Below are 25,880 nucleotides of genomic sequence, written 5' to 3' on the forward strand. Positions count from 1 at the left end.
TTCTAGGGAACTGATGACCTCGGCAGTTAAATCCCATAGTGCTCAGAGTCGCTGCCTGCTTGCTGTTTGGTCTTCTGCTTTCGAGAAATCTGCAACAACGTTGTCAAGACGCGAGGCGAGTGGAAATTTTGTTTACGGCCAGATAATTGTTTTACTTCAGTTGCGCATTTAATATAAAGACAAGTTGTACTCAGTCCAGCCGCAGTTCAGTTCAAATTAGATTCTGCTTAGTCAAAGGTTAGCTTATGATCTAAAGTTGGATAACAGTTTGTGGATACATAGTTTTTGTAATACGTAGATTTTTTATTGAGTGGGAGGTATTTTTGAGCTAAATTTCATACAGAAACATGTAAGGGGGAGCTTACATTTGTTGTGATGTCAGTGAGGAGCAGTGTGAAAGCTTCCCTCAAGAGATCAGAGCCAAAGCATTAATAATTCCAGAGTGACGAAGAGATGTTTAATTTTAATCCGTAATGCAATAAAACCTTTGATCATTTTGAAAAATGAAATAACTTTTCATTCCAGTTTGCTGATTTCCTAATTTTTTTCATCAGTCTTCTGACTGGTCTGATACGGTCCTTCATGAATTCCTCTCCTGTGCCAACCTCTTCATCTCAGAATAGCACTAGCACCCAACGTACTCAATTATTTGTTGCATATATTCCAATCTGTCTTCCTCTAGTTTTCACCCTCTACAGCTCCCTCTAGTATCACAGAAGTTATTTCATAGTGTCTTAGCACCTACCCTATCATCCTGTCCTTTCTTCTTGCCAGTTTTATTCATATTGTGTTCTTTTCCTAGACGATTCTGTGGAGAACCTCCTCATTTCTTATCTTATCAGTTTCCCTAATCTTCAAAATCTTTCTAGAGCATTACACCTCAAACGCTTCGATTCTCTTCTTTGTTGGTTTATTCACACACCATAATTCGCTTGCATGCAAGGATTCTTTCAGTTTCGCTTCTGATACGACGGCTGTTGGAAAGCAAGGCCCAATCGGGCGCGGAATGGAAACCACAGCTAAAATCCAATGAAGCGCTGCCCTTGCTTGTTGGCCAGTGTCTCTGATGGATCTGTCGATCGCGTCACGTTCCGAGCGCACAGTGAGCACGTAAAGATGTCTATAAAACATTGTCTCCCGCCAAGTGTGACGGCCTGGTGGAGGTTTCGCCTGATGTTATGCAGCCCACATAACATAACTGCCATGCATTTCCTTCTTCATGACAATTCTCGGCCGCACTCTGCAGGGGCATTGAAGAAGATTCTGCAGCGTTTTCGATAGGAATGGGCTATGAAGACAACAATTTTGGCACAGACAACGAGCTATAGACTAGAATAGAGAATCAGGGAAAAGCACTGGTGGCTGCCTTCTATGACAAGTGAATCTGAAAGTTGGTACAACTCTACGACAGATGTCTAAGTCGGAGCGGCGACTATGTAGAGCAGTAACTGGAAGATGTAAATAACTGTTGAAAATAAAATAGTTTTAATTTTCACAGTGGTCTCCACTTCGCGACCGATCAGACCTTAGCTTCTGAACAGCCCTTGTAGATGAGGAAACTTTTCACAGAGATACTTTTAACATTTTCTACCCAGGTTCTTAGAAATTTCTTCCTCAAATTAAGGCTGATGTTTGATACCAGTAGACTTCTTTTAGCCAGGAGTCCCTGTTTACCAGTACTAACCTGCTTTTTACGTCTTCCCTGCTTCGACAGTCATGCAGTATTATTTTGCTTCCACAGTATAAGAATTCCTTTACTTCATCTATACGGTGGTTAAAAGTTTTGATGGTAAGTTTATTGCTAATCATATTTAGGGTATTCCGCTTTGCTCTATTAGGCTTTTCAATCCATATTCTACACTGATTAGGATGTTCATTCATTTCAATGGTCCTGTATTTTTTTCTGCACTTTCACTGACGAGGGACAAGGGAAAGACCTCAGAAACAGCCATCTGATTTGCCTCATATTTAGCAGGTCGCTTGTGTACAACTTAAGATGAATGACTACGATATTTTGGCTCAACACCCGCCTTCTGCCCACTCGCCCCCACCACCTTTTTTTTTTTTTTTTTTTTTTTTTTTTTTTTTTTTTGGAAAACTATCCCTAAAGTTCAAGATATGCAATTGACTCAGAATCGACGGTACCGACAGGTAACTGGAAACTCATCGGAAACGCTGCAGGAGCGTCTTCATTGCCCTTGCAGTGTGCAGCCGAGAATTGGCATGAAGAAGGAACTGCTCGACAGTTGTGTTATGTGGGCTGCATGACACAGGCGAAATCTCTAACCAGGCCCTCGTACTTGGTGGGAGACGCTATTCCCTATGCATCTTTACGTGCTCACTGTTCACTCAAAACTGAAAAGAGCGACGTAACACGATCGACAGGCATACTAGAGACACTGCCCAACTCATCTGTGCAAAGCTTTACCGGATTTTCCCAGTGGTTTCCATTTCGTGACCGATTGGAACTTACTTTCTGGACAACCCTCGTATTATCCATGTCTTCCTATAATTTACACATATTTCTCTGAAAATTATGAACACTTTGCACTGCTCCACATTGTAGAAAGCGTTTTACAGTTCGACAAATCTTATGATATCTTGATTTTGGTTAAGTGTTGCAGCCATTATCAAACACGACTTCAATACTGCCTCTCTGGTACCTTTACCTTTTCTAAAGACAAAACGATAGTCATCTGACAGACCCTCAATTTTCTTCTCATTCTTCTATATACTATTGCATGATCTGTTACGCTGATTGTACGATAGTTTTAGCACTTATCTGCCCTTATTCTCTTTGGGATTGAATGTTCATAGATTCTACGCATCACCTTAGCTATTTCGTTACCACTTCTCCCAATAACTTCAAAATTCTGAAGGAATATTATATATGCCTCCAGTATTATTTGATCGCAAGTCTTCAAAATCTCAGTTAAATGTCTTCCAAATCGACTTCCATTTAATCTTTTACCACGTCGTCTGGGAGCAACGCCCCGTCGTAGAGGCGTCCAATGTACTCTCTCACCTATATTTCCTCTGCGTTTAACAGTGGGATACCTCCTGCACTCTTTAATGCTGAGATTCTCGCGAGTATTCTGGGCCCCTTCAACAGTTATCAGATCTATCCCGTTGTATTATCCAATAGCTCCACACACTCACGTTTACAAGAGTTGGTGCGGCATGGGTCTCGAGAACCGCTGCGTCTTGTTGCCTTTCGTCAAGTCGCCTACCGATACGTTTGCGTCGGTCTGCCAGTAGCCTCCACCCTGACGTCAGCTGCTATCACGGCCTATCCGCCAGAGGAGGCATCAAATAATCCTGAGATTTTCTGGAAGGATCTTGCCACATTGTTGTCCTAAGTCCATCTCGTCAGGACTTGCTCTGGCCGCTACACTGCAGCTAGCTGTCTGCGCGATCCATCAGTATGATCATCCCATGCCCTTCACGCCAATGAGTCGACCTTACCCAAAACCGGAAGATGATTATAAGCAGTGCGTGTACATCATGTGGGCATATTGTGTTGCGATCTCCACCTCAAAAAAAAAATGGTTCAAATGGCTCTGAGCACTATGGGACTTGACATCTGTGGTCATCAGTCCCCTAGAACTTAGAACTACTTAAACCTAACTAACCTAAGGACATCACACACATCCATGCCCGAGGCAGGATTCGAACCTGCGACCGTAGAGGTCACGCGGTTCCAGACTGATTGGCCTAGAACCGCACGGCCACACCGGCCGGCTCTCCACCTCAGAATTACCAGAACGTTAGAGATATGCAATAGCCGTCACGTACTGAGACAGTTCTGCATTTGAAGGAAAGGCTGTTTCGTGTAGGCTATTGAAAATAAATCTGCATAACGAAGAAATTTTACGAAAGGCGTCATTCCACGGGGCTCTATTTAAAAGTTTACAGGGTGAGTCGAAAAGATGCCACAATTTCAGTTGGCTAGACATTTCCAGGGGCAGATGTGGACTCTGACCACAATCTATTGGTTATGACCTGTAGATTAAAACTGAAGAAACTGCAAAAAGGTGGGAATTTAAGGAGATGGGACCTGGATAAACTAAAAGAACCAGAGGTTGTACAGCGATTCAGGGAGAGCATAAGGGAGCAATTGACAGGAATGGGGGAAATAAATACAGTAGAAGAAGAATGGGTAGCTTTGAGGGATGAAGTAGTGAAGGCAGCAGAGGATCAAGTAGGTAAAAAGACGAGGGCTAGTAGAAATCCTTGGGTAACAGAAGAATTATTGAATTTAATTGATGAAAGGAGAAAATATAAAAATGCAGTAAGTGAAACAGGCAAAAAGGAATACAAACGTCTCAAAAATGAGATCGACAGGAAGTGCAAAATGGCTAAGCGGGGATGGCTAGAGGACAAATGTAAGGATGTAGAGGCCTATCTCACTAGGGGTAAGATAGATACCGCCTACAGGAAAATTAAAGAGATCTTTGGAGATAAGAGAACGACTTGTATGAATATCAAGAGCTCAGATGGAAACCCAGTTCTAAGCAAAGAAGGGAAAGCAGAAAGGTGGAAGGAGTATATAGAGGGTCTATACAAGGGCGATGTACTTGAGGACAATACTATGGAAATGGAAGAGGATGTAGATGAAGATGAAATGGGAGATACGATACTGCGTGAAGAGTTTGACAGAGCACTGAAAGACCTGAGTCGAAACAAGGCCCCCGGAGTAGACAACATTCCATTGGAACAACTGACGGCCTTGGGAGAGCCAGTCCTGACAAAACTCTACCATCTGGTGAGCAAGATGTATGAAACAGGCGAAATACCCTCAGACTTCAAGAAGAATATAATAATTCCAATCCCAAAGAAAGCAGGTGTTGACAGATGTGAAAATTACCGAACTATCAGCTTAATAAGTCACAGCTGCAAAATACTAACACGAATTCTTTACAGACGAATGGAAAAACTAGTAGAAGCCAACCTCGGGGAAGATCAGTTTGGATTCCGTAGAAACACTGGAACACGTGAGGCAATACTGACCTTACGACTTATCTTAGCAGAAAGATTAAGGAAAGGCAAACCTACGTTTCTAGCATTTGTAGACTTAGAGAAAGCTTTTGACAGTGTTGACTGGAATACTCTCTTTCAAATTCTAAAGGTGGCAGGGGTAAAATACAGGGAGCGAAAGGCTATTTACAATTTGTACAGAAAACAGATGGCAGTTATAAGAGTCGAGGGACATGAAAGGGAAGCAGTGGTTGGGAAGGGAGTAAGACAGGGTTGTAGCCTCTCCCCGATGTTGTTCAATCTGTATATTGAGCAAGCAGTAAAGGAAACAAAAGAAAAATTCGGAGTAGGTATTAAAATTCATGGAGAAGAAATAAAAACTTTGAGGTTCGCCGATGACATTGTAATTCTGTCAGAGACAGCAAAGGACTTGGAAGAGCAGTTGAATGGAATGGACAGTGTCTTGAAAGGAGGATATAAGATGAACATCAACAAAAGCAAAACAAGGATAATGGAATGTAGTCTAATTAAGTCGGGTGATGCTGAGGGAATAAGATTAGGAAATGAGGCACTTAAAGTAGTAAAGGAGTTTTGCTATTTGGGGAGCAAAATAACTGATGATGGTCGAAGTAGAGAGGATATAAAATGTAGGCTGGCAATGGCAAGGAAAGCGTTTCTGAAGAAGAGAAATTTGTTAACATACAGTATTGATTTAAGTGTCAGGAAGTCATTTCTGAAAGTATTCGTATGGAGTGCAGCCATGTATGGAAGTGAAACATGGACAATAAATAGTTTGGGCAAGAAGAGAATAGAAGCTTTCGAAATGTGGTGCTACAGAAGAATGCTGAAGATTAGATGGGTAGATCACATAACTAATGAGGAAGCATTGAATAGGATTGGGGAGAGGAGAAGTTTGTGGCACAACTTGACCAGAAGAAGGGATCGGTTGGTAGGACATGTTCTGAGGCATCAAGGGATCACCAATTTAGTATTGGAGGGCAGCGTGGAGGGTAAAAATCGTAGAGGGAGACCAAGAGATGAATACACTAAGCAGATTCAGAAGGATGTAGGTTGCAGTAGGTACTGGGAGATGAAAAAGCTTGCACAGGATAGAGTAGCATGGAGAGCTGCATCAAACCAGTCTCAGGACTGAAGACCACAACAACAACAACAAGGTTTCCTGAACTGTATGTTGTATTTTAGTTTCGTAAATTACATTTGATCGTACAGACATGGAAGTTACAGATGTTTAGTATCCCCTTCTGCGGCTATGCGGATAACATCTAGACAGTAGCTGAATCACCCTCCACTGAATGATGCATGTCTAGCGTCATTGAGTCCACCGAAGCTCTGATACGCAGGTCATTCAAATCTGTGGAAAGAGGTGGTACGTAAACCGCATATTTCGCGAATCCTCACAAGAATAAACCCCAGTGTGAGATATCGGGAGATCTTGGTGGCCAGAAATGAAGTGCTAAGTCCTCTTTCCCTATGCGACCTACCAATCGTTGAGGTAGAGATTCAGTTAGGAAACGTCGAACAATCAAATTTTAATAGAGTGGAGCTCCGTCCTCCTGGAAAATGTTAACTCCTGAATCTTCATTAATTTGAGGAACAAGCCGGTTTTGCACCATTATGAGGTACGCCATTCCAATAACCGTACCGCTGTCAAAAAAAGAAAGGCCATAAACCTTTATCAACGATAGAGCGCAAATCACGCTAACTTTGGGCCTGTCCCGCCTATATTCCAATGCTACATGGGAATTTTATAGCGCCTAAATCCAAATGTTGTGCCTGTTGACTTTCCCCATCAGGTGAGACGTAGATCATCACTAAAAATTACACGAGACAGAAACAATTCATTTTCTTCCATGTTTAGGAGCATACGGTCATAAAATTCTATACATTTAACCTTACTGTTGGCGCGAAGAGCATGTGGCAGTTGTAGATGGCATGGTTTGAACACTAATTAGAACCCCAGTACACACCATACAGTTGTTTGCGGTAGTCCAAGTTCCCTACTCGCTCTACGGGTTGATTTCATTGGGCTATGTTCAAAGCTCAGTCGAATGCGTTCCACGTACTCCTCCGACACACGCGCTCGGCCCGGGCTTTTACCTTTACACAGAGCGTCAGCCAGTTTCGTCAAACTGTTTATTCCCAACGATCAATGCTCTTCCTCGTTGTTAGTTCAACGTTAAACTAACAGCCGCGGACTCGCTTTTACTGATGTTACGAATGCCAAAAGTCTTGTGTTGCACAGTAGCCATCTCGCTTACAGCCGACTCTGTATACGCCTCAGGCAGTGCGGTGCTGGAGAGCTCTAGCGGTAATATTAGAAACTTTACAACATGATCTTTCATATGTAATTGAGCGAACTCAGGTACAATGTACAGTGTAGGAAATATACCTATCTGAAATCGCGTCCATCTTTTTGAATCACCCTGCATTTTATTCAGCACTACTTCTTTCAGCATGACTCATATTCAAGTGCGTGTATAACAGATGTGGATACATCGTTCTCGGTCGCCGTACAGAAATTGTGCGCCACACGTATGACGAGTTGAGGACGATGTCTCCTTATAGATGCACTTGAAAATGGACCATACAGCAAACTGGTACTACTGAACAAAGTACAGTTTAAAAATGTAACCCAATACCATGATGTGTTTTTTCAAATTTCTCGGTGCTGTGGTACCCATGCAGAAGAAAATAAAGTTTTGATCAACATGTTCCACAGATATGGAAATATTGGAGTGTCACTTTCGTAGCGTTCGGTCAAAGTTTTCACGGTGTAACCACCCTCTAACATATACAGTCGCGACACTCACATTCCTTTGAAAATTATTACGTCTGAGGTACCCGTGGTCTAGGGGTAGCGTCTTTGATCCATAATCAAAACGTCTTCGGTCCCGGGTTCGATCCCCGCCACTGCCTAAATTTTGACAAATAATCAGCATTGGCGGCCGAAGACTTCCGGCATAAGAAGTCAGCCTCATTCTGCCAACGGCCTTGTCAAAGAGGGCGGAGGAGTGGGTAGAGGTTCAGGGCACTCTCTTGTCCTAGGGGTGGGAAATTGCCCCTAAAGGCGGAAGAATCAGCAATGATCAACGACATGAGGATGCAGAAGGCAATGGAAACCACTGCATTAAAGACACGTAACGTGTATCCACAGGACATGTGGCCTGTAATTGAAGAAGTGTCATGATGATCTCTCTATTGGCAAAAGATACCGGAATAGTCCCCCATTCGGATCCCCGGGAGGGGACTGCCAAGGGGGAGGTTACCATGAGAAAAAGATTGAATAATCTACGAAAGGATAACACTCTACGAGTCGGGGCGTGGAATGTCAGAAGCTTGAACATGGTAGGGAAACTAGAAAATCTGAAAAGGGAAATGCAAAGGCTCAATCTAGACATAGTAGGGGTCAGTGAAGTGAAGTGGAAGGAAGACAAGGATTTCTGGTCAGATGAGTATCGGGTAATATCAACAGCAGCAGAAAATGGTATAACAGGTGTAGGATTCGTTATGAATAGGAAGGTAGGGCAGAGGGTGTGTTACTGTGAACAGTTCAGTGACCGGGTTGTTCTAATCAGAATCGACAGCAGACCAACACCGACAGCGATAGTTCAGGTATACATGCCGACGTCGCAAGCTGAAGATGAACAGATAGAGAAAGTGTATGAGGATATTGAAAGGGTAATGCAGTATGTAAAGGGGGACGAAAATCTAATAGTCATGGGCGACTGGAATGCAGTTGTAGGGGAAGGAGTAGAAGAAAAGGTTACAGGAGAATATGGGCTTGGGACAAGGAATGAAAGAGGAGAAAGACTAATTGAGTTCTGTAACAAGTTTCAGCTAGTAATAGCGAATACCCTGTTCAAGAATCACAAGAAGAGAAGGTATACTTGGAAATGGCCGGGAGATACGGGAAGATTTCAATTAGATTACATCATGGTCAGAAAGAGATTCCGAAATCAGATACTGGATTGTAAGGCGTACCCAGGAGGAGATATAGACTCAGATCACAATATAGTAGTGATGAAGAGTAGGCTGAAGTTTAAGACATTAGTCAGGAAGAATCAATACGCAAAGAAGTGAGACACGGAAGTACTAAGGAATGACGAGATACGTTTGAAGTTCTCTAACGCTATAGATACAGCAATAAGGAATAGCGCAGTAGGCAGTACAGTTGAAGAGGAATGGACATCTCTAAAAAGGGCCATCACAGGAGTTGGGAAGGAAAACATAGGTACAAAGAAGGTAGCTGCCAAGAAACCATGGGTAACAGAAGAAATACTTCAATTGATTGATGAAAGGAGGAAGTACAAACATGTTCCGGGAAAATGAGGAATACAGAAATACAAGTCGCTGAGGAATGAAATAAATAGGAAGTGCAGGGAAACTAAGACGAAATGGCTGCAGGAAAAATGTGAAGACATCGAAAAAGATATGATTGTCGGAAGGACAGACTCAGCATACAGGAAAGTCAAAACAACCTTTGGTGGCATTAAAAGCGACGGTGGTAACATTAAGAGTGCAACGGGAATTCCACTGTTAAATGCAGAGGAGAGAGCAGATAGGTGGAAAGAATACATTGAAAGCCTCTATGAGGGTGAAGATTTGTCTGATGTGATAGAAGAAGAAACGGGAGTCGATTTAGAAGAGATAGGGGATCCAGAATTAGAATCGTAATTTAAAAGAGCTTTGGAGGACTTACGGTCAAATAAGGCAGAAGGGATAGATAACATTCCATCAGAATTTCTAAAATCATTGGGGGAAGTGGCAACAAAACGACTATTCACGTTGGTGTGTAGAATATATGAGTCTGGCGATATACCATCCGACTTTCGGAAAAGCATCATCCACACAATTCCGAAGACGGCAAGAGCTGACAAGTGCGAGAATTATCGCACAATCAGCTTAACAGCTCATGCATCGAAGCTGCTTACAAGAATAATATACAGAAGAATGGAAAAGAAAATTGAGAATGCGCTAGGTGACGATCAGTTTGGCTTTAGGAAAAGTAAAGGGATGAGAGAGGCAATTCTGACGTTACGGCTAATAATGGAAGCAAGGCTAAAGAAAAATCAAGACACTTTCATAGGATTTGTCGACCTTGAAAAAGCGTTCGACAATATAAAATGGTGCAAGCTGTTCGAGATTCTGAAAAAAGTAGGGGTAAGCTATAGGGAGAGACGGGTCATATACAATATGTACAACAACCAAGAGGGAATAATAAGAGTGGACGATCAAGAACGAAGTGCTCGTATTAAGAAGGGTGTAAGACAAGGCTGTAGCCTTTCGCCCCTACTCTTCAATCTGTACATCGAGGAAGCAGTGAGGGAAATAAAAGAAAGGTTCAGGAGTGGAATTAAAATATAAGGTGAAAGGATATCAATGATACGATTCGCTGATGACATTGCTATCCCGAGTGAAAGTGAAGAAGAATTAAATGACAGTTTTGGTGGCTTATTTGGTACGTTAAATAATGAGGGTATTACATTCTATACAAGTTTCCTACGTTCCACATTCACTGGTTTGACTGGAAGTGCAATGAACAAAAGTTCACGTTGCTGAGTAGACATACGGCGTCTTTCTTAAAACAGAAGGACGTTCTTCAATAAATATCTCTAGGTTACAAGAAAATCGTAAACAAACTACATAATTTTGAAAGGGTCCTGTAGCCACCTTTCATTAGTCCCGTAGCCCATTTTCACTAGTATTTCTCCTTCTTTTTCTTGTCTCTCTTTCCTCATAACTTTCATAATGGTGCGATTGAATGACTGTGGTTGTGTGTCACGTTGCTAGACGGTGGCGTAGTCTGCTGCAGAAAATCTGCGATAGTCATACAGATTCAGCAGCAGTTGTACAGAATAGCCAACTCTCGTAGTGGTCAAGTACGCAGAGAGGTTTGCGCTACTTGTGAGAAATCCACCTGCGTCAGGTTGGTGGCGGAAATGGTATCTTTGGGTTTTCCGGGCCACGCGGAGCTTGGAAGAGGCTGGAGAAGTAAAAGGGAGGCAGTCTGCCGCCGGTACGGGAAGCGTCCACAGCTGTGCTCCAGTCGAAGAAGGGTGAGTTGGACTGACCGCGTAGCGCGTTGTTACTTGGCGAGGGGAGAGCTGTTAGCTTTTGGTCTCGCTTTTCAACTCTGAACGATTGCTTTGCCTTGTCGCAGCAAGGAATGCAAAACTTCGGCAGATTTTTCTTTTAGTAAATTTCTATAGCAGACTTGGATCCACCGGAAGAGCGCCACACAAAGGTGTCGATAAGAAGTGAGCACTCGCTTCTGTATGAATGTCTGTTTGCCTTCAGCTGTGCCTGTATAAGCTTTCATTTTTCTAAATATTAATAGCTTTGCCTTCTCGTAAATTTGCCTTGCCTTATGCATCTTTCGTCCGTGGGGAGCCGACCACGTGGTTGAACATTAAAGTTTGTTGCGCTACCGTCATCACTAATTTTCCGGTCTCATGTTTGTTTTAAAGAATGTTAACTGTTCATGATTATGTGATGAGATATTGTTGCAACTTGGCCACGATACCTAGAAATTGCGTCTCCACAAACCACGTGGGCACGCGGGTGTACTGCGAAACGTGTACCGTTTCACGATTTATTGCGATCAGTTATCAGGCAACAGCAGTTGTATGAATGATTCACACCAATAATTTTAGGTGTAGATTATAACGGTGTATGCTTCGATGCTTTTCTTTAATGTTTTAGGAATTAATGTTATCAGAAATTGTGTACATACCTCACATCCATATCTTAGGAATAAATGATTTTATACACAATTTTCTCTTGAATTCCGAGGTTACGTTTTTGCATCCAAGCCACTCACCTCGTAGCTTTCCTGTACGCACAGGTCCAATGATTAGTTTCCCTTTTTATTTCAAAACAAATGCTTTAGATTAAGTCTTATTTTCAGGTGTGTTGCTGGGAGCTGATCTTCTGCACAGTGTTCATGCATGTACTATTTTATTTTAAATGGTTGATTCTCGTGGACAGTGCACGGGAAATACTATTAATTACATCGCATCCCCTATGAGCGATATCACGACTTATGTATTTTTATGAGTTTTTGGTCTGTGATCAAATTAATTTATCTTCCGACTCGGCCAAACCTTTGATTAGTTGTATGGTTAGAGTCGGTGGCGACCCTAATCTTCTCACGTTAATTTCACAATCAATAAGCATTTCCATTCCCACTCTTAACGTAATAACCCGTAGAAACAGGTTAGTTACAATTTCATACGTCCTGAGGTCGTTAGGGAACTGAAAAAGGAAAAATTTGGCACAATTTTTAGTTATTATCGATTTTCATATGACTACATACGCTCCCCATTGTAAAAACAATCTTAAAAATGAATATAAATCATACTATTCGCACTTATCCGATATCGTATTCGTAAGTGCAGCTTGCTGGCCACTAGGAGCGCTGCAGTTGCAGAGTATAACAAAAATGAGCAGGAGTGTTGAGACTGTACACTGAGGTGTCAAAGGTCGTGGGATACCTTCTAATATCATGTCGTACCTCCTTTTTCCCGGCGTAGTGCAGCACCTCGACGTGAAGTAGACTCAACACGTCGTGGGAAGTGCCCTGCAGGAATACTAAGCCATGTTGCATGTATAGCCGTCCACAGCTCCGAAAGTGTTGCCGGTGCCGGATTTTGTACTAGAACTGGCATTTCGATTATGTACCGTATGTGTTCGATGGGACTTAGGTCGGGTGATATGAGTGGCCACATCATTGAGTCTAACTGTTCAGAATAATCTGCAAACCAAACGTGAACAACTGTGGCCCGCTGACATGGTGCATTGTCATCCATAAAAATGGCATCGTTGTTTGGGAACATGAAGTCCATGAATGGCTGCAAATGGTCTCCAAGTAGTCGAATATACCCGTTTCCCGTTAATGATGGGTTCAGTTGGACCGGAGGACTCAGTCCACTCCAAGTAAACAGAGCCCATACCGTTATGGAGACACCACCAGCTTACAAAGGACCTTGTTGACAATGTGGGTCCATGGCTCCATGAGGTCTGCGCCACACTCGAACCCTACCGTCAGCTCTTACCATCTCCAATCGGGACTCATCTAAACAGGTTATGATTTTCGTCGAGCGTCCAGCCGATACGGTCACGAGTGCATGAGAGGCTCTGCAGGTAATGTCGGTCGTCTGCTGCCACAGCCCATTAACGCCAAATTTCGTCGCACTGGCCGAACGGCTACGTTCGTCGTATGGTCCACGTTGATTTCTGCGGTTACTTCACGCAATGTTGCTTGTCTGTTAGCGCTGACAAATCTACGCAAAAGTCGCTGCTCTCGGTCGTTAAGTCAAGGCCGTCGACCAATGTGTTGTCCGTGGTGAGAGGTAAGCCTGAAATCTGGTACTCTCGGCACGCTCTTTATTTATTTATTTATTTATTGTTCCGTGGGACCACATTTAGGAGAAGTCTCCATGGTCATGGAACGAGTCAATACATGAAATTATAACACGATTATAGAAACAGATAAAATGAAATATCAGAAACATATTCAGGCGACAAGTCGTTAGTTTAAATAAAGAAAATCAAGAATGTAACACTGGAATTTGCTTAATTTTTTAGCTCTTCCAGGAGCTCCTCGACAGAATAGAAGGAGTGAGCCATGAGGAAACTCTTCAGTTTAGACTTAAAAGTGTTTGGGCTACTGCTAAGATTTTTGAGTTCTTGTGATAGCTTATTGAAAATGGATGCAGCAGAATACTGCACTCCTTTCTGCACAAGAGTCAAGGAAGTGCATTCCACATGCAGATTTGATTTCTGCCTAGTATTAACTGAGTGAAAGCTGCTAACTCTTGGGAATAAGCTAATATTGTTAACAACAAACGACATTAAAGAAAATACGTACTGTGAGGGCAATGTCAAAATTCCCAGACTATTGAATAGGGGTCGACAAGAGGTTTTCGAACTTACACCATACATAGCTCGAACAGCCCGTTTTTGAGCCAAAAATACCCTTTTTGAATCAGAAGAATTACCCCAAAAAATAATACCATATGACATAAGCGTATGAAAATATGCGAAGTATACTACTTTTCGTGTTGAAATGTCACTTATTTCGGATACTGTTCTAATGGTAAATAAAGCGGCATTCAGTTTCTGAACAAGATCCTGAACATGGGCTTTCCACAACAGCTTACTATCTATCCGTACGCCTAGGAACTTGAACTGTTCCGTCTCGCTTATAACATGCCCATTCTGTCTGATTAAAGTGTCAGTTCTTGTTAAATTGTGGGTTAGAAACTGTAAAAACTGAGTCTTACTGTGATTTAGCATCAAATTATTTTCCACAAGCCACAAACTTATATCATGAACTACATTATTTGATAATGTTTCAATATTACACACAAGATCCTTCACAACCAAGGTGGTGTCATCAGCAAACAGAAATATTTTTGAATCACCTGTAATACTAGAAGGCATATCATTTACATAAATAAGAAACAGCAGTGGCCCCAGCACCGACCCTTGGGGAACGCCCCATTTAACAGTGCCTCATTGGGACTGAACATCATTACCACTCTCAATATTGCGGAGGATTACCTTCTGCTTTCTGTTCTTAAAGTAGGAGGCGAACCAATTGTAAGCTACTCCCCTTACTCCATAATGTTCCAACTTCTGCAGTAATATTTTGTGGTCAACACAGTCAAAAGCCTTCGTTAAACCAAAGAAAACACCTAACGTTCGCAACCTTTTATTTAATCCGTCCAAAACCTCACAGAGAAAAGAGACTATAGCATTTTCAGTTGTTAAGCCATTTCTAAAACCAAACTGTACATTTGACAGCAAATTATGTGAATTTAAATGCTGCAGTAACCTTGTATATACAACACTCTCGATAACTTTAGCAAACACCGATGGCATAGAAATAGGTCTATAATTGTCAACATTATCCCTGTCTCCCTTTTTATAAAGTGGCTTCACTACCGAGTACTTTAATCGGTCAGGAAACCGACCACTCCTAAAGGAAAAGTTACAGATACGGCTAAGTACTGAGCTAACATACGTGGAACAATACTTCAGTATTCTGCTAGATACCCCGTCATATCCATGAGAGTTCTTGGTCTTTAGTGATTTAATTATTAACTCAATCTCCCTCTTGTCAGTATCATGGAGGAGCATTTCAGATAACAGTCTCGGAACACTTTTTTCTAAGAGCGCTATATGATTCCCTGTTGGGACTAGGTTTCTATTTAGTTCACCTGCTATATTCAGAAAGTGATTATTAAGTACTGTACATATATGCGACTTATCAGTAACACGGACATCCCCACTACGCACTGATTCTATATTCTCGACCTGTCTCTGCAGACCAGCCACTTCCTTTACGACTGACCATATGGCTTTAATTTTATCCTGAGACTTAGCTATTCTATCTGCATACCACATACTTTTTGCCTTCCTAATAACTTTTTTAAGCACCTTACAATACTGTTTGTAATGGGCTGCTGCATTTAGATTTTGACTGTTTCTAACGTTTTGATATAATTGCCACTTTGTTCTACAAGATATTCTTATCCCTTTAGTCAGCCACCCAGGCTGCCTGTTTGTGCTAGTACCCTGTTTTGAACGTTCTAACGGAAAGCAACTTTCAAAGAGCACGAGAAAAGTCTTGAGGAAGGCATTATATTTATCGTCTACTGTATCAGCACTATAAACATCTTGCCACTCTTGTTCCTTGATAAGGTGTACAAAAGTCTGTACAGCAACTGGATCAGCTTTCCTAAAAAGTTGGTAACTATATTTAACATGTGTTGCAGCACAAAAATCTTTTAGACTTAAAATTTGTGCATCATGATCTGAAAGGCCATTCACCTTTTTGCTAACAGAATGCCCTTCTAATAATGACGAATGAACAAAAATATTGTCTATGGTTGTTTTACTGTTCCCTTGCACTCTCGTTGGAAAGAATACGGTTTGCATAAGATTATATGAATTAAGGAGGTCTACCAGCATCCTTTTCCTTGCACAATCACTTATACAATTAATATTGAAGTCACCACATATAACTAACTTTTTGTATTTCCTATAAAGTGAACCAAGAACCTCCTCTAGCTTTAGCAAAAATGTTGTGAAATCGGAGTCTGGGGATCTATAAATAACAACAGTAAGAAGTCTAGCTCCACTAAATTTAACCACACCTGCACAACATTCAAACACCTTTTCAGTGCAGTACTTTGAAACATCAATTGACTCAAATGGGATACCGTTTTTCACATACATGGCTACTCCCCCACTGTGCATCTCGGAATATTGAATTCTGTAACGATTTCCGAAATCGAATGTCCCATGCGTCGTGCTGCAACTACCATTCGTCATCCGAAGTCTTTTAATTCCCGTCGAGCTGTTATGATAACGACTGAAACGTTTTCACATGAATCACCTCAGTACAAATGACAGTTCCGCCAATGCTCTGGCCTTTTATAGCTAGTGTACGTGATACTACCGCCATCTGTATATGTGCAGATCGCTATCTGTATCTTAGCCTGTAACACTTCACATTTGCGTCGATCTATTTGATGACCTGCCTTTACTCCTTTGTAGCGATGAACTTCTATTTGTTGTGTGTGTGTGTTTGTGTGTGTGTGTGTGTGTGTGTGTGTGTGTGCGCGCGCGCGCGTGCGTCTGTGTGGTGTCTAACTGAAACACTTAATTAAGCCTGGTTTCGAGTAGCGGAAATTCAACATACACTACTGGCCATTAAAACTGCTACACCACGAAGATGACGTGCTAAAGACGCGAAATTTAACCGACAGGAAGAAGAGGCTGTGATATGCAAATGATTAGCTTTTTCAGAGCATTCACACAAGGTTGGCGCCGGTGGCGACACCTACAACTCGCTGACATGAGGAAAGTTTCCAACCGATTTCTCATATTCAAACAGCAGTTGACCGGCGTTGCCTGGGGAAACGTTGTTGTGATGTCTCGTGTAAGGAGGAGAAATGCGCACCATCACATTTCCGACTTTGATATGGGTCGCAATGTAGCCTATCCCGATTGTGGTTTATCGTATCGTGACATTGTTGCTCGTGTTGGTCGAGATCCAATGACTGTAACACGGAATGCCGTGCTGGATCCCAACGGCCTCGTATCACTAGCAGTCGAGATGACAGGCATCTTATCCTCATGGCTGTAATGGATCGTGCAGCCACGTCTCGATGCCTGAGTCAACAGATGGGGCCGTTTGCAAGACAACAACCATCTGCACGAACAGTTCGACGACGTTTGCAGCAGCACGGACTATCAGCTCGGAGGCCATGGCTGCGATTACGCTTGACGCTGCATCACAGACAGGAGCGCCTGCGATTGTGTACTCAACGACGAACCTAGGTGCACGAATGGCAAAACGTCATTTTTTCGGATGAATCCAGGTTCTGTTTATAGCATCGTGATGGTCGCACCCGTGTTTGGCGACATCGCAGTGAACGCACATCGGAAGTGTGTATTCGTCATCGCCATACTGGCGTATCACCCGGCGTGATGGTATGGGGTGCCATTGGTTACACGTCTCCGTCATCTCTTGTTCGCATTGACGGCACTTTTAACAGTGGACGTCACATTTCAGATGTGTTACGACCGGTGGGCTCTACCCTTCATTCGATCACTGCGAAAGCCTACATTTCAGCAGGATAATGCACGACCGCACGTTGCAGTTCCTGTACGGGCCTTTCTGGATACAGAAAATGTTCGACTGCTACCCAGGCCAGAACATTCTCCAGATCTCTCACCAATTGAAAACGTCTGGTCAATGGTGGCCGAGCAACTGGCTCGTCACAATACGCCAGTCACTACTCTTGATGAACTGTGGTATCGTGTTGAAGCTGCATGGGCAGCTGTACCTGCACACGCCATTCTCGCTCTGTTTGACTCAATGCCCAGGCTTATCAAGGCCGTTATTACGGCCAGATGTGGTTGTTCTGGGTACTGATTTCTCAGGATCTGTGCACCCAAATTGCGTCAAATCACATGTCAGTTCCAGTATAATATATTTGTCCAATGAATACCCGTTTATCATCTGCAATTCTTCTTGGTGTAGCAATTTTAATGGCCAGTAATGTATTATTAAAATCTCTCTTCCACACGGCAGGCACAACATTCTTTGAAGTGCTTTTCGAAAAACCTATAACCAATGGCGATTTCGCATCGGAGTGTAGCTGGCTCGCGGCCCGCGTGTGCAGGGGCACCGCACAGAGGAGCCCTGGGACGTGCCGGCCGGCCGCCGTGAGGTCAGCGCGCAGGGCAGGGCAGCCCAGACAGCGCTGCCGCCGCCGCCGCCGCCGCCGCCCACGCGTCCGCCAGCCGCCCACGTGTGTGCCCTGCTTTGTTCCGGAGCCACGTGCCCCTCCCCTCCCTCCCCCGCTGCTCACCCGAAACCGCGCCGCCGCCACGCGAAGCTTCCGCACGTTCCGTGCTGTTAGCTGAGCGCCTCTCCCACTGCCACACATAGGGCATCCCCAACTCGCTGCAAATATCACAAGGCGAGAATGACGTCACACGATCTCGCCCACACACAGGTGCCGCTAATATTAATGGATTATGTTTCAGTTGTTGGAACGTCGTCTTCTTTTCATCTTTCTGCGAGGTTTCTACACCATGTGGTGTCTCTCGCATCCAAGTTTACATATGCTTCAATCGCGCCAGTCCTCTTCTTGCACGATTCTGTCCTGCATCGTACGCCTCAAACCATCGTTGCAATGCAGCCGGGGTTTCCCTCCTTTCCTGTCTCGTGTAGATCTTCTATGCCATATTTTAGAAGCCATCTTTGGTTCAAATGGCTCTGAGCACTATGGGACTTAACATCTATGGTCATCAGTCCCCTAGAACTTAGAACTACTTAAACCTAACTAACCTAAGGACATCACACAACACCCAGCCATCACGAGGCAGAGAAAATCCCCGACCCCGCCGGGAATCGAACCCGGGAACCCGGGCGTGGGAAGCGAGAACGCTACCACACGACCACGATATGCGGGCGAAGCCATCTTTCCTTTGGCATTCTTCTAAAGGCGTCCGTACTATGTTAGCCATTTATTTTCAGTTGTGTCTAATATATTCTTGGTAACTCCCACGTTTTCACGCAACGCTTTATTTTTTATTTTACCTCTTCTTATTACGTCACAACTTCATCTCCAAAACTCAATCCCTACTGGCTTTAATTTCTTCTCAATGACTCTGGAGACTTCTCCTCAGTCGAGCAGCATACAGAGCAACTATAGTTTCGTGTAAAGGGATTTCAAACTTTTTACATAGTTTTATTCCAAATAATTGTTTAATTTCTACTTCTCCCTTTCCTTTTTCGCGCTTTATTTCGTCGTTGCATCCACTTTTATCCGAAGTAACTGTCACTAAATATTAATATGATCGACTACGCTATACTCTAAATCCATCATCCATAACAAGAGCCTTTTCTATACCTCCGACAACCCAGTATTCATCCTCTTTAAACTTTGCCCCACGTTTCGTAGAAAAAAGTAGTTTAAAGAGGGCAGGCGGTAAGCAGCTTTCTAGTCTCAGTCTTTTGGTAACCTGAAGTTTGCGTGATAGTAACTTCCTAACTTTAACACAACAATTACTATATTGTGTGAAAACAGTTTTCTAACGGCTTGTACAAAACTTTTATAAATTTTCTGGTTATTCACTGCTTCCCACATCCTAGAAAGTGGTACACAGCCACAGCCTTCTTTTGCAAGTCTATGAAAACCATGTACATCCAAGTTATGTGCAATTCTCTTGTCAGTCAGCCGTCTAACGTTGCAGATATTGTCAATACAAGATCTTGCAGCCCGAAAGCCAATCTGTTCTTCTATTTCTTCAATTTCCCTCTCAGTTCTAGTTTTAAGGATCTAGCCATATAGTTGTTGGCATGTGTGCAATAATGTAGACCACATTGTAAGTGGAGCAAATTTTTTGTACACGTGACACGAGATAGTAGGGCAAATCAGTGCAATCACTGTATGATTCTTCATTCAAGCGCACTGGCATGTTTCTGTGTATTCAGTGACTTGTTTCAGTAGGGTTGATTCAGTCGGAATTTGGAACAGGCCAGTGAAGTGGAGTGGCGTTACTTGGAATAGAAATAGGTATGACAGACAAGATTAATGTAGACTGGTAAAGCAGGGGAAATGTGATGAGAGGAAAAATATTGGTAACATGGATAAAGAGATTGCAATTAGCAGTTATTAAAGAAATACTACTCTGATTAAGAGCGGCTCAAATAGATAAAGTTAAGGCACAAATAACAATAAAATCTAATTATCACTAAGATGTTTCAACTTAAGTCTCGTAATTTTCAAGAGGGACAACTCTGAAAGTCATCAACTATATCGCAAAGGTATTGCAACAATAGCGACAGCTGATAATGCGAACGGGAACTGATTATGTTTAAATGGTTGTCAAATAAACAATGACTATATTTCGCTCTTAATTACGAGGGACGTTTGAAAGGTACGTGCAAAGTCCGAGAGATGGCACCAACGGCGCGTGTCGAGGTCATGTCTAGTTAGTAGCATCTTTGGAAAGAACGAAACCAATTTTCTGCCACATTGGTCTATTTCTTTGTGTTTGGCATTCGTGTGAGTCAAGGAAGTCGAGTGATTGTCAAAAAGTGGATGAAAAAGAATTTTGCATGGTGATTAAACATTACTTTATGAAAGGCAAAACGTCTCAGGAGACTAAAGAGAAGCTTGATAAACATTACGGTGACTCTGTACCTTCTATTAGAACAGTTTATAAGTCGTTTCAAAATTTTCGGTGTGGCCATATGGGCACAAGTGATGCTGAACGTTCTGCACGCCCTGTGGAAGTTACGACTGCAGAAATCATTGATAAAATCCATGATATGGTGATGAATGACAGAAGAGTTAAGGTGCGTGAGTTTGCTAGTGCTGTGGGCATCTCTAACGAACGGGTACATAATATTTTGCATAAACATTTGGACATGAGAAAGCTATCCGTAAGATGGATTCCGCGATTGCTCACGCTTGACCGAAAATGGAATCGTGTGAAGTGTTGCAAGGATGGATTGCAGCTGTTCAGGAAGAATCCGCAGGACCTTAAGCGTCGTTTCGTCACTGTGGGTGAAACATGGATACGTTACTATACTCCTGACACCAAGCAACAATCTAAACAATGGGTTACCAATGGAGAATCTGCACCAAAAAATGCGAAGACTATTCCTTCGGCCGGAAAGGTTATGGAGACTGTATTTTGGGATTCGCAAGGGATAATCCTCATCGACTATCTGGAAAAGGGTAAAACTTTTACAGGTGCATATTATTCATCGTTACTGGACGCTTTGAAAACCGAGCTGCAAGAAAAAGGTCGGCGATTGGACTACAAAAAAAGTCCTTTCCCATCGCAACAATGCACCAACACACACCTCAGCAGTTGTGGTCGAAAAATTATTGGAAATAGTATTCCAACTCGTTTCACACCTCCCCAATTCTCCAGACTTGGCTCCCTCGGACTACTACTTGTTCCCCAATTTGAGGAAACGGCTGGCGGACAAAGATTTTATTCAAACGAGGAGGTGACTGCAGCAACTAATAGCTATTTTGCAGACTTGGAAAATTCCTATTATTCGGAAGGGATCAACAAATTAGAACAGCGTTGGACGAAGTGTATAAGTCTAAAAGGAGACTATGTCGAAAAATAAAAAAAAGTTTACGCCAAACACGTAAGTAATTTTTATTTTTGCACGGACTTTTCAAGCGCCCCTCGTATATAGTTGCATGCGTACAACAGTGTCCCAGAAATATTGCGACAAACTTCGAGGGGTTTTACTGGGTGTCTTCACGAAGAAATCGAGGATAGGAACCCATGTCTTGCGACGTCATCTACCGAAGCTACAGAGCGTTGAGCCTACAGGCGCCTGCACCAGCCAACACGCCAGCCCTTCGGCAATAAACGTGGCTTTGTACGCTGACGGACCATAGGCCAAACGTCTCATAATATTTGTTATTCAGTGATCGCGGCCTACGGTCACGATCGCCAGTGGAGAAGATGGAGCCAGCCGCTGCGTAGAAAGGCCTTGTCTCCTGTGAATGCGGCGCTCTGTTTCTCGGTGGATGATGGTTGGACACGGGTTTCCATCCGCAGTTTATTTGTCTCCTGAAACCCTCTAAGATCTCCAAGGTTTTTTGGTATACAGGATGAAAAAATTGCTGGTGGAAATCCGCTTCCGAAATCATCGTTCACCAAGGCAGCAGAGCAGCGCATTCATAGGAGACAAGGCCTTTTACTCAGCAGTTAGCTCCATCTGCTCCACTAGCGATCGTGGCAACCAGTCGAGATCACTGAATAACAAACGACACTGCGACACGTTCCGCCTACGGTGCGCCAGTGTACAAAGTCACGTTTGCTGCTGAAGGGGTGGCCCATCGGTAGTTGCCCGAGCCCATACCTTGTTGTGCTTTCACTGAAATTCAGCGGGGAGGGATGTTATCCTGCCAGTTTAGCGGCGGACTACAATTTGAATACCGTCATGTAATCTTGTTCTGGGAGAGTTTTATATGTGGTTCTATGTTGTTAATTTAAACTTTGCTTTATCTTTATTGGTGGGCAGCTCATCTGTTTTCTCAATTATATTTTTCTCTATACAGCGAGAATTGTTCGGTGTATTTGTACGTGTTATCTATGTCTTGAGATATTTTGTATATATTTTCTTGAAGTCACACAACCAGTGTGAATGGCTTTGCATACAGACCAGTGGGCGACGCCAGGGTTTGAGTCCTGTCTCCCGATGTGTTGCTGGGGAATGGGCCAATCGCATCTCATCAAACCAGCTTATTGTATTGTTGTAATTCTTATATTGTTTATTCATGTATCGCAGCACCTTGGGGCTTAATAAATTGTTTTGTAAATGCATGACACACAGATGCTGACTTTATATTTTGTTCCGACCGGTTTCGGTCATAAAGCATGTTCACGGTCGTCAAAAAATTTATCTGCAGCCAAAATTAAATGCAGATAAATTTCTCGACGACCATGAACATGGCGTATTACCGAAACCGGTCGGAATAAAATATAAATGAAGTCATGCATTTTATAAAGTACTTACAAGCTGATAACTGCCTTGACAAAACGTTTAATAAATTGCGTTCTGTTAAAAATAATGCTCAGTTTCCCATTGTCCGGTCCTTCCACTTCCCAAGCAGTCACTAATGGCTGCGGTGACGAATGAATCACTAACAGTATAACCTCATATTATACACATATCACACCCTGGTGCCACTGAAGAATTCTTAAAGCCGCGTGGGATTAGCCGAGCGGTCTGAGGCGCTGCAGTCATGGACTGTGCGGCTGGTCCCGGCGGAGGTTCGAGTCCTCCCACGGGCATGGGTGTGTGTGTATTTGTCCTTAGGATAATTTAGGTTAAGTAGTGTGTAAGCTTAGGGACTGATGACCTTAGCAGTTAAGTCCCATAAGATTTCACACACATTTGAACATTTGAAGAATTCTTAAGGTTATTTCATTGGGTTTGCCGACAGTGTCGGCCCCGCTCGGCAGTTGGCGCGAAGGTTGGTGATATCTTCCAGCGTCGTCAGTGGGCATGCGGAGTATCAGAGCAGCCGAGCACAGCTGCAAGAGCTTTTTCTTATTTGAATTTATCTGCTTTTGGTTCGTGCCCATACAGCGATCTCATTACTGGAAAGACAATACGACAGTTTGATTGAGGGGACTTCCGCGTCAGTAGCGATGATACGAATAGAAGTACAACGCAACATCCAGATCCCGAGCGGAGAAAATCGGCCGGTAATCGAACCCGGGGTCCTTCGGTTAGCGATCTGCCGCACTGAAACCGCAGCTACCGAAGCGGACCTCAACCACAGCTGACGAGCGGACGTACGCGGCAGCGTCTTGGGCAGCGGTCTGATCGGAGCTTGAAACCAGTTTCTGGGAAGAGGATGGGCCGCTGTTGGCCGCAACGTAAGGACAGCTGCGTCGTATGCTCACAAGGGAAACGTCCCGTCGCACTCCCTTCAGATTTAGTGGTAAAATGGCCCAGTGGGTAGCCCATCAAAACCTGAGCATACGTCGAGCGTGAAAAAGGAAAGGTGTACTGAAGTGTGAAAGAAGAAGCAAGATGGAAACGGTGAACGGTCCAAGCTTAAGATATGCAACATCGAGCGAGTTGCAGGAGTCACGCCATCGTGGTTGTGTGGTCACGGTGTTGGACTGTAAATTGGGAGATACGTGTTCAAATCTCTCTCGTGGGCCTTTTTTCCGACAAAATTATGAATTTTCCGGCCAGTCATTGACGTGTCTGTCCTCCATCTGTACTCTTAGCAATTTTCGTACTATACATTGGTTACAGAATGTGAGTCATGTGGTAAGAATATATTAACATCGCAAGTAAATGTAATGAATAGTGAGAGCAGGCGAGATACCGCGTAGATCTCTCACAGAAATGAAAACAACAAATAAACGAGCGTGAACTATATTATAACAAAGCAATTCAAGAGTCAGAACTTCCAATACGGAACGCAAGAGTCATGACATGTAATACTTCTGTAAAATAAATTGGAGGTACGTGCGTCTGGCGGTCCTTTCCTTGCACTTCACTGTTGCAAACGGACGATACAGCACGACACAAACACAAATTTGACTACGACGAATAGACACGTCAATGACCGGACGGGCAGTTCATAAAATTGTGGGAAAAAAAGTAATATGGGTCACGAGGGAGATCTGAACACGAATCTCCAGCTTTGTAGTCCAACACTGTAACCATACAACCACGACATCATTCTTGAAATTCGCACGATCTTGCACAACTTGAACTTGGACCGTTCACTGTTTCTATTTTGCCCATTTTTTAACAGTTCAGTAAACCTTCTTCCCGTTTTCATGCTTTTTTTGTCACGCTATCCATTGGGTCATCGTACCCTTAAATCTGAACGGGGTGCAATCGGGAGTTTCCCTTGTCAGGGACCGAGCGAGGTGGCGCAGTGGCTAGCACACTGAACTCGCATTAGGGAGGTCGACGGTTCAGTCCCGCGTTCGGCCATCCTGATTTAGGTTTTCCTTGATTTCACTAAATCGCTCCAGGCAAATGCCTGGATGGTTCCTTTGAAAGGGCACGGCTGATCTCCCTCCCCGCCCTTCCCTAATCCGATGACACCTATGACCTCGCTGTCTGGTCTCCTCCCCCAAACAACTCAAACCCCTTGTCAGGAGGCGCACCGGCCGGTGCTGTCTTGCCTACCGAGTGAAGGATTCCTGGACGATGGCTGACGGCAGTGGAAAAACAGTAGCTTGAAGGTGCACCGTGGGTGGCCATTGACTGCCAGCATAAGTATGTATAGCGCCAAGTGCACGGGGACGAACCGTTTGCTGTTGTTTGGTTCCAAGAAGTCGGTCCGGCAGTTTGCTGGAGAGCGCCAGGTTACCCTACTCTGGAAACGCACGCCTGCTGAGCTGAATGGCAGCTGGCGACTGCCGACACCGAGAGATCGGCGGTACGCACACGGAAAGTTGTCCCGGGCGATGTTTTGCTGGTTCACAAAAAGACTCTGCGTGGAATGTACGGACGTGACTGCGACAAGTGCTGTGTGTCCTGTACACAGGACTGCTCAAGGAACCTTTGACGCCCTGGACTGTTCAAGTAACCATCCCTCATTCTCTTTATGGATTCCGTGGCGTGGCACGATGACTATGTTTAGTTGTGTACTAATTGTTATATTGAAACTGTGCGCCTTATTGCTTACTATTTGTTAACAGGTGATTGCCAACGCACACACTGGCCTTGCCTACCTTCTTCTGTCTCCCTGCAACTTTTTTGTGGGAAGGCCTTTGGAATGAGAGTTATTGATACTGTTAAAACAAAGTTTCTTGAACAACCAATTTTACAGTTTGGTATT

This window comes from Schistocerca piceifrons, chromosome 2 (genome assembly GCF_021461385.2).
Source record: "Schistocerca piceifrons isolate TAMUIC-IGC-003096 chromosome 2, iqSchPice1.1, whole genome shotgun sequence".
Taxonomy (NCBI): domain Eukaryota; kingdom Metazoa; phylum Arthropoda; class Insecta; order Orthoptera; family Acrididae; genus Schistocerca; species Schistocerca piceifrons.